The sequence below is a fragment of the Heloderma suspectum genome, chromosome 4 (genome assembly GCF_057233095.1).
Source record: "Heloderma suspectum isolate Gila_16-S chromosome 4, 16-S_ref, whole genome shotgun sequence".
In the NCBI taxonomy this organism is placed as follows: domain Eukaryota; kingdom Metazoa; phylum Chordata; class Lepidosauria; order Squamata; family Helodermatidae; genus Heloderma; species Heloderma suspectum.
This window is the reverse complement of record NC_139461.1, coordinates 141157419-141167164: the sequence shown is the minus strand read 5'-3', so window position 1 is coordinate 141167164 and position 9746 is coordinate 141157419. Positions and strand designations below refer to the sequence as shown.

Here is a 9746-nt window from a genome sequence, read left to right as displayed (position 1 = left end):
GACCTTTCGCATTCCTTCCATAAACGAAATTTTCCGGTACCATCATTTTCTCTTTAACACTCTTAGCTCCAACAGGAGCAGGAGATGCTTTGTTGTTGTGCCTTTCATAGCAGGGCTCTCAGATGATGTTGAATAATGGAGTCCTCTCCCTGATCCATTAAGTCAGGGGCCTCATCCTCTGAGGACAAGGGGTTGGTGTCCTGGGCCCCATCTACACCAGGCTTTTACTTTGGGGCAGGTGTGAGCCGAGGTCCCTTATGACAGATGACGCAGTCACGACTTCACAGCCATCTGTGGTTTTCTCCAGGAAAATGCAGATTTCCAAGGAGGCGTTTTGCTGTGATGTTTTTGGTTTGCTGCGGGTTTGCTGCGGTTGCAGGCCATCTATCCCTTCCCCAAACTGACTTCGCATTTTGCGGTGGGCGTGTTGTAGGCGTGCATAGTGCTTGTGTCACTCTGTGACGCCCTTTTACTCCCCCATCCCTTCGCAGCTGCGCAGTTACAGAGGCACAGAGGGGCATTTTCATCTATTTAATTACACTTTTGCACAGTTTTGCAGCTTCGTATCTTCGCAATGGTTGCTTTTGGACTCCGTGCTCAAGGGCCGGGGGGGTCTTGGGGGAGGACCAATATTGCTCCAGCCACCATTTTGGAGCAACAGCTAGGCACGTAGTGCTCATGCTTGTGAGTGCAAACCATCGTGAGAGTCTTGGGCTGGGGAACTGCCAAACTGATGGTGCGGAAATGAAGGAGCACAAAACACCCACTTTTTACCTAAAAAGGGACAGAAAGACACAGCAGAGCCCCTAAAATACAAAACAGCCATTGAACTGTCTCACCCCCACCACTCACGGGACTGCACAGCTGCACATTTCAGTAAAATGGCAAAAAAAAGTGAGGGCACGGCGGGTCTGTTAGGGAAGCGTGCAGTACATTGTGAGTGTATCACAGGGCATATTGACTCGAAGTCGCATTGCTGCGCGGTTGCGACGGGGTGGAGAGTCAAAGCGGTGCCTTATAGATGGGGCTGTGGACCGTGACAAGCTCTGCAGCTGTGCATTTAGCTCCAGTCCCAAAGTTGAGCAGTTCCCTGCTTCCCTTCATATGTGGAGGGATAACGTCTGTGGCAGGAAGTAGGGATGTTAGAGAATTCCGTCACGGACTCCCATGAGGCCGGATTCTTTAGAATCCAGCACCCCAGAGTCCGTGGCGGAACAGAGCAATTCCCCCTGCCACCCCGCAGAATCCCCCCGGGACGGAGCCTACCTTTTTCGGCCGTCCGTTGCCCCGCAAATGGCTACCCCGGTATGCAGCCGCCATTTCCATTCTACTTTAGCCGTGATAGGCTACGTAAGTATTTACGTAGTGTACCATGGCTAACGCAGGGACACCATTTGCATCCCTGCAGTAGCCATGATAGGTTACGTAAATATATACATAGCCTATCACGGCTACTGCAGGGACGCAAATGGCATAGCGGCCGCCATTTGCGTCCCTGCAGTAGCCATGATAGGCTATGTATATATTTACGTAGCCTATCACGGCAAAAGGCAGGGATGCAAATGGTGTAGTGGCCACCATTTACGTTCCTGCCTTTTGCCGTGATAGTCTACGTAAATATATACATAGTGTATTACGGCTACTGCAGGACGCAAATGGCGGCCGCTATGGCGGCCGCCATTTGCTGCCGCAGCCCAGCAGCAGACAGAAGTCCAGCTGCAGGTGGCCCCGGCCGACAGCTCTGCGGGGTCCCCACAGAGCGGAGCTGGCCGGGGAGGATTCCGGGGGGGAGGGACGGATCGCCTCCCCCCCACAGTGGACGGCCCCAGTGGAATGGGGTAAGTAATCCGTACACCCCTAGGAGAAAGCCTTCTCTATCTGTGGAGGCTCCCTGCACAATTTAGAACTCTGAACTTCAATGAATAGGGCTAATGTTTATCGGAAGGTGGGGTGGGGGGGCGGGGTGGGACATGAACACTTTGCTGTTCCTCTGAGTGTATTGGCTACTTTATCAATAGATTGAAACTGGAAAGGGTTTCAACATATGGCCAATCTATTTGTTTAAAAATGTTCAGAGGCACATGTTTTCTCCTTTAGCCTTTCCATATGCTTGATTACGCACAGTGAATTTAATAGGGCTTGAAAATAGGTACGTGAAATTTGGAGATTATCAGCACTTTTCTAGCTTAGGAGAAAGAAATCATTCCCAAGTTTAATCAAATCTGTTGAGAACTTCCTCACTAAACTATAAAGGGGTTAGCTAAACCCAGAATAAAAATCATGAATAGGAAATGGCCTCTCTCTTTCACTGGTTGCAAGTGATGTGTCTATTTTACTTTTAGCAAATGTGCCAGTCAGTGGAAAAGGAACAAGGCTGTGTCCAGTGCCATGTTTCCATGACAACAGAAGGAGAAGCTAATGGAGGAGTACCGGGTTGTTTTTTTTTAAAGGAATTGGCTTTGCTGTGAGCAGGGCTCCATGAGCAAGTTCTCTGCAGCAGTAAAAATCACTTCACAAACCATACTTGCTGGTGGAGGGGGTGGTTGGAGTGAACGTCATCTGACTGGCAGGGGCTGCTCAACCAATAAAAGAGGCTTTCCCCCCCCTTTCTCCTTTCCCCTGAAAGTCCAGATGCAGTTGCATTTCAGGAGCCTCATTGAGCACAATGGGAGTTACTTCCAAGTAGACACACATATGCTCGTTCTGGGAAAGAGAGTGGGGGAGAACACAAAGATGGGAACCAGCCCCCCTTTTAACCCACAGGATCTCTATAATGAATTTAGCAGACAAGCCCCAAGCTTCCTAAAGCCTTGCTGCGTTTGATTGCTGTAATGGCGGGGGGGGGGAGTACTTACTTCCTATGTGTGCATTTGGCAGACAAGCCTCACTGAGCACAATGGGTGTTACTTCTGAGTAGACACTAATTGGCTTGTGCTGGGAAACACAGGGGTGGGAGACAAGAAACACTCCTTGACCGGGGTCATGGTGAAAGGCACACCCCAGGGCAAGGCTAGCATACCCGAGGTCGATGTGGGGGCTGGGGGACACAGCAACTATACTGGGGAGAACACGGCTTAAGGAAAAGAATTGGGCTTTAAGGTTTTCCCCCGATAAGCTCCGGGGCGGCTGCTGGATGGCCATAACGTCATGTATCCCTACCAACCTCAACACACAGCCGGCTTGGAGTAAATCGCTGGTGGAAACACCCCCCCCCCCCGACTCTAGCATGCTCATTTGATTTGCAGCCTCTGCTAGCAACCAGTCCCAGAAACTTTAGAGAAACACTTACTAAAGCCAATCCATTAAAATGTCTCTTAGCTGCATAAGCTGACTCATGCCCTGAAGCATAAGAAATTATATCTCTTATTTTTATTATTTATATCAATGTTCATCAATACAAGGCCTGAAGGCCAGGGTGCCTCCCAACCCACTTAAGTGCGGCTCTTCGGCTCGCTCGCTCTTTCTGCAGTAGCTGCTTACTCTTTATAGGGACTCTGCAGCTTTGCCTTCTTGCTTGCTTCACTGTTGGGCTGGCTGCTGTGGTCGGGGCTACCAGAGGAGGTGTCAGGGGTGGGAAGTCAGGAGGCCTGCCGTTTCTGAGCTGTAAAGTGGCTGGGGGAAAGAGCCAGTCAGCTGTGGTGGGCAGGAGCCCAAGAGGCAAAGCGCCACGTGGTTCTCTAGCCAAACTGGTGCACTGCACACCCCCTGGAGGCGGAGGGGGAACTGACTGTGTGGGCAAGAGCCAGAGCCAGGTGGACCCGCACCGGGAGATGTCGCAGCACTGAGAGGAACAGAGCGCACGCTCAGTGACGAGCGAAAGAGCCATCCCAACTGCAGAACCCAGCGAGCTCATTGGAGTTTGTCTGCCTGGTGATTCGCTTGGTCTTGTTTGGATTATGTAGGCAGGAGTGGGGAGGAGAGGCCCGCAAAGGCCTCCAGCCAAGAATGGTGCAGGGTGTTGCTGGTTGACTGGGGAGAGACGAGAAGAGGGAGCCCCCATGGCCTGGGAAGGCTCTTAAGTGGCCGCAGTGGCAGTTTCTGGAGCCAAAGCAGCTCCTGCTTGAAAAATCGTGAGGATCCCTGATTTGTATTGCACTCTTTCTTCTATAAATATGAATGCCTAGCTTTTTTTTTGGAATGAGAAATTTCTTCTTACTGCACATACAGGGAATCTTTCATGCATGTGCATATGTATATGGCTAAAAGAAGTGCTGCTTCTGTGTTCAGTTTTGTAGTAACCAACCTGGCAACAAGTGAGTCCAGAATGTAGCTTACTGGCTTCGGTAGGAGTTATTTACAAAAAAGGGTCACAGGCTAATGCTGGCCTACAGGTGTTGTTGTGACTCACCAAGCTCAAGGCAGCTCACCTGCCATGATGGTGGCTCACAAGGGGCTCAATAAAACCCACATTTCATTTAATTTCATTTATTATATTTCTATACTGCCCCATAGCAGAAGCTCTCTCAGCGGTTCACAAAAATTTGAAAACCATTAATCTACACTATATAAAGTATAAAACCATTCACATAATGACATAGAACAAATAGCACACACAACAAGATACATCTAAAACAATTTAAAACCATCGGCCAGAGACAATCAAAGAGACTTGTTATATGCTGTCAAGTGCCCGAGAAGAGGGCAATTTTAACCTGGCGCCGAAAAGATGGCAATGTTGGCGCCAGGCAGGCCTCATCAGGGGGATTATATCGGTCTTATATGTTTGGACCTTCTATTGCCCACAGTAGTGCAATAAAAGGGATTGTCAAATACTTGCCAGGCTACAGCCTGGACTATGTTTGACCTTAGGAGTCACAAGCCCGGCAGGCCTAGGCGAATAAAACTATAGTCAAAGATACATTTGTCATATGCTGTAACTTTAATCCAAGGGCATCTCTACACCAGCCTAAAATCCTGCATTTAAAACGGGGTGTTCTGCTTCTGTTTTAAATGCAGTATCACAACGACTCCCTTTTTCACGTGCTTCCTTTCCCCCCACCCCTTCCCCCCTCCTTCTCACCCGTAGCTGAGTCTTCCATTATCTTTCATTGATCTCGCGCCTCTTCTTGCCGCTTTCACTCTTTTTATGGAGGGAACTGAAGCGGAACACAACGGGGTAATTTGATAGCTCATTATCTGCGATCTATTTAAAAACAGAACAAAGGGCATTTAGCGCAGGTGACACCTTGGGTGATTGTGGCGTCATGTAAAGAGCCCGCAAACGTCCGTGAAGGAGCCATCTCAATCGCAGGATAAAAGCCCGGTGTCAGTGTGAAGGAGCCCTAAGTGTCAGGATTAAACCTAAGGTTCATAAAATCATAGAATAGTAGGGTTGGAAGGGGCCTATAAGACCATCGAATCCAACCCCCATAGGTTGATATCCTATGCCCATGTACTTGGAAGTAAGCCACACTGAAATCACTCAGCCTGCTGAGTTAATATGGGCTTCAAGAGGAAGCCTGAATACACTTACTTGTAGAGTGGCCATGAGCCTTAGTTTACAGGGAACAGGCCTCAGCCCTCTATCTGAAGATGTCCTCTATATGAAGGGTGGCTGAGTTTAAGTCTAGTTTAAAGGTCAGAAACCATACGGAGGGAGAGCAGGGCCCAGAAGCTGCCCATCAACAGTTAGCACCTGAGCAACCACTAGTCTTCCCTACTATGGTGAACTAGTGTGTTTCGACTGAAATTCTAGTAATTATTTCTAAATTACATATACATTATCATTTTTTAATTTCTTGTAATTTTTTTTATAAACAACCCCAAAGAATGGGAAATTATGTCAGTTCACAATAACAGAGTACAGACAAGACATATTTAAGCATATACACTGGTATATGCAGTCTAGCTATCAGAGTAAATGTCCAAGAGGTGTTCACAATGATACAATACGTGTTCAAATATGGAGACAGCGATGAGGCCCATTGAATGCTGGGTGATGCCTATTTATCCTTCCAAGCTCGGAGTATAAGAGCTTTTCTACATGAGGCTTTTAACCCACCACTTTACCAAAGCTTCTGTTTCCATATTCTTTGCAGGATTAAGAGCAATTCCTTTACATGTATGTTTTTCCAGGGCTTTTCATTCTCTTCCTTCCCTTATGTTCCATTACACAAGCACTTTGTACCATAATCCACAAATAAGACCAGACTTTTGTCAGACACCCCCCTGCCCGCCTGCTAAAGTGTGTGCAAAGCACAGGAGAGGCCCTGGAGGATGACCACATCATGTAAAGGACCTACAAACTACCATACGCGAGGAATCATGAGTGCACAATAAATGCCTCATGTAGAAAGGTTCTAAGTGTCTCTTCGACCACTATGACTTGCAAAACCCACTTCTGTTGGCTGTATGTTAACATCCACACCACAGGGATGTAATTAAAATGAAAAGTGCATGGACATCTGCAGATTTCAATGACTTTTCTAGAACAAAATTAATGTGTAATTAACTCCAACCAAAGGAAGCCACCCGAGGGCATGCCCATATCATATGAACCATTAAAGCATTATTGGTGCCACAGTGCCAACATTTAGGACCTGCCAAGTTCTTCCTAAAAGATGCACCCAGTAATTATTACATAAAGAACATTAATACTTCTGCAGTTTAAAAAAAATCTCACTTCATATACTTTGCCATCTTGGGAATTAGCGAACTCCCTGGTTTGAGGAGATTGCAAGCAAGACATCCAATCATGATATCTGAAATTACCTGTCAGGTTTCTGCCTCACACTTAGACATGAAATCTGAATATACAAAAAAAAAGTCCTTCAGATTTTTCATTCTCTGTAAGCCAAAGATAGGGACCCTGTCATATCCTGGTGTACCATCTAAAATGCATCAATGTCTGTATATAATAATGATTTGATATTTTGTATGCAATGTTTGATGTATATAATTTTACTAGACAATTTTTGATGCTACTTCATTATAACATGTGTCTAATATATTTTGAGGGTCTGTTTTTTTTAAGGACATGTTAATTTGTTGTGTTTACATCTTCTATATTATTTCATATCTGTAATTTAGGGAATTATACATCTGTAATTTTCTTATATCTGTATTTTCAAGTTCTATAATAACAAATTAGTGAAAAACTGAAAAAGTCATTGAGAGATCCAATCATATGTCTTCCAAATAATGTATACTTTGGCCCTCAGAATGCTTTCCAGGCAAAGCTGAGCTTTGTCCTAAAGAAAGAAATATGGCAGGTATGTGAAACAAAACCAGTGGCTAAACATGGTATATGGAATAATAAGCAAACACTGTAATTTGTAAGATACGCACTGTGATTCTAAGCATATTTACTAAGAGTTCAGTGGTACCAGGTCAGGGGTGCAGCCTTATTTGTACAAGTTGTTAGAAACACAGAAAGATTTGTAAAATGCCTGGAGAATGATTTTCACATTCACATCCCAAAGTCAGCAACCTAATCTCTTGGTAGGTTTTTCTTTCTTTCTTTCTCTGGAGTGTTCTTCTCTCAGGAGGAGCAGGTTGTGAGCAAATAATAACATGATCGAAAGAATCTGCAATGTGCTTTAGCAGGTCTATTAACCCTTTGGCAAGAGGGAAAGCTCCAGCCTCCCTGTACACTCTCCTGGGCACAGCAATACTCAAAATCTTCGGCACATCAGTATGCATGCAAGGAATTCAGGAGCATGGGAATTGCCTTGTACTTTTACAGGGTGCAATAAAATCTAAACAGCTTCTCGTTGATACAAATAGCCCGGGGAAGCTTTCAAATCATTAGGAGAAACACTTGTGTTTGCACATAATTACACCAAACAGAACTAATTGCAAAAGACAGCAACACATTTGCAAAGCCAGATAATGCACTTCTATAGAGATTAGTAATAGGACAATGGAGACCATGAAGGTTGGATGGGTCATATTCATAGGCTGGAGTTCACGTCTAGATAGTCAAGATGATGTCATAGCGTAAGAGAGGGGCACTCCACAAAAGGGGGAGGAAATAAAATTGAAATCATGTTGGTCTTGCCCACCTCTGGGTCCAGCTAGACCACAATGGTGGCAGTTCTGCAGGTTTAAACGCATGCCCATATCGCATAGAAAGAGGGAAGTTGGGTCTTCCCTCTTAAAGGCAAAAGCATATTAAAGGCAAAAGGAGTGCAGGGGTAACGAATACAGAACTGCCCTTCCTACTCCAGCCCTGCCCCCTAATCATATGTCTCCCAGCTGGGACTCAGATATAAACAACCCTGGGATGAAACAACAGAGCTTGGCTGAGAGCAGGTAAGGCATGGGAGGGGAAGGGTTCAACTCTCCTCACCTGCACATCCATTTTGCTTTTATAATGGGAACCCTAGCTCCTGCTTTCCATGTGGTTGAGGCAATGCCATGTTCAAACACATGGAACGGCCATCATAACTCCTGTTTGGTTCTTTGTTTGCACTTCAGATCTGTCATTGCATGAAAGAGGGGTGTTCCAGTCTCTGGGCTATGGACCATGGCAAGAACAGCAAGAACAGGAGTACAGCACTATGGTACAGGAACAGGTGGGTCTGATCTTCTGAAGATCAGGCTGGCAGGGAAAGGACCCCACTTTTCACTGTATTACTTTTGGAACTTGAGCATGTGCCTTGACTTGTCAAGTATACAGTGTAGAATGTGGAGGCCCCAGACATAAGGCCCTAAAGAAGGCCCCAGACATAAATCCCACAAGAGTTACAGAGATGTCTTTAAGTCTGGAGGGTCTGAGGGCATGGGGTGGGGGTGGGGGGAATCTTATGTGGCAAGGAGAGCATGCTGGGCTCTTTTGGAAACATCCTTGTGCAGCAATCAAATGGAACAAAGATAAATTAAGAAATGCTGTCAAACTAGCCATGGTACATTGCTCCAATCCCCAGAGGTTTCCCCCATGTACTTCTTCCAAAAAAACGAGGAGAGAAAGCCTAGAGAGAAGACTACGCCTTCCAAGGCAATTGCCTCAGATGCAACTGTGGCGTATTATGCCTTGCTCTCTACTGTCTATAGAAAAGGAAAAGGCCATCCTCGGGGACATGTTATTTATTTATGACATTTTTAACCTACTTTTCCTTCAAGAAGTTCAGGGTGCAGGAGTTCTCTCCTGCATCCTCCCCACTCCATTTTATCCTCACAACAACCCTATGAGGTAGGTTATCCTGAGAGGGAGTGACTGGCCCAAAAACACTTGGGGAGCTTTGGAGCTGAGTAGGAATTTGAAGCTGGGTTTCCCTTGTCCTCTTTACTTATTTACTTACTGTGTTTTTGTTCTGCCTTTCAGACCATCATTGACTGAAAGTAGTTCACATCAGTAAGAGAGAGAGAGAGAGAGAGAGAGGCCCTGCCATCAGACTTACAAATTTTTTATTTTATTTTATTTTATTGCATTTATACCCCACCTTTTTTCCTCTTGCAAGGAACCCAAGGCGGCTTACATCATCCACCTCCTCTCCGTTTTATCCTCACAACATCAACCCTGTGAGGTGGGTTGGGCTGAGAGTCTGTGACTGGCCCAAAGTCACCCAGTGAGCTTCCATGGCCGAGTGGGGACTAGAACCCGGATCTCCCAGCTCCTAGTCCAACACTCTTGCCACTACACCACACTGGCTCTCAAATGAAAAGGAGAAGACACACAAGGGAAGGGGAGTGGAGGGAAGTGGAAGAGAATCATTTCTTCCAGGCCAGAACAAACTGGTGAGCTGTAAGTGGGCATTTATATCCACTTTGGGGCCAAGCCATTCTTCCTTTGCCGGTGCTCTTGC

The 9746-nt window shown here is 46.1% G+C and overlaps 1 pseudogene; it reads right to left on the bottom strand.

Moving 5' to 3' along the window:
• Positions 1 to 1412: 1412 nt before the first annotated feature.
• On the bottom strand, positions 1413 to 1508 carry LOC146347464 (small nucleolar RNA SNORA17; annotated as a pseudogene).
• Positions 1509 to 9746: the final 8238 nt, after the last annotated feature.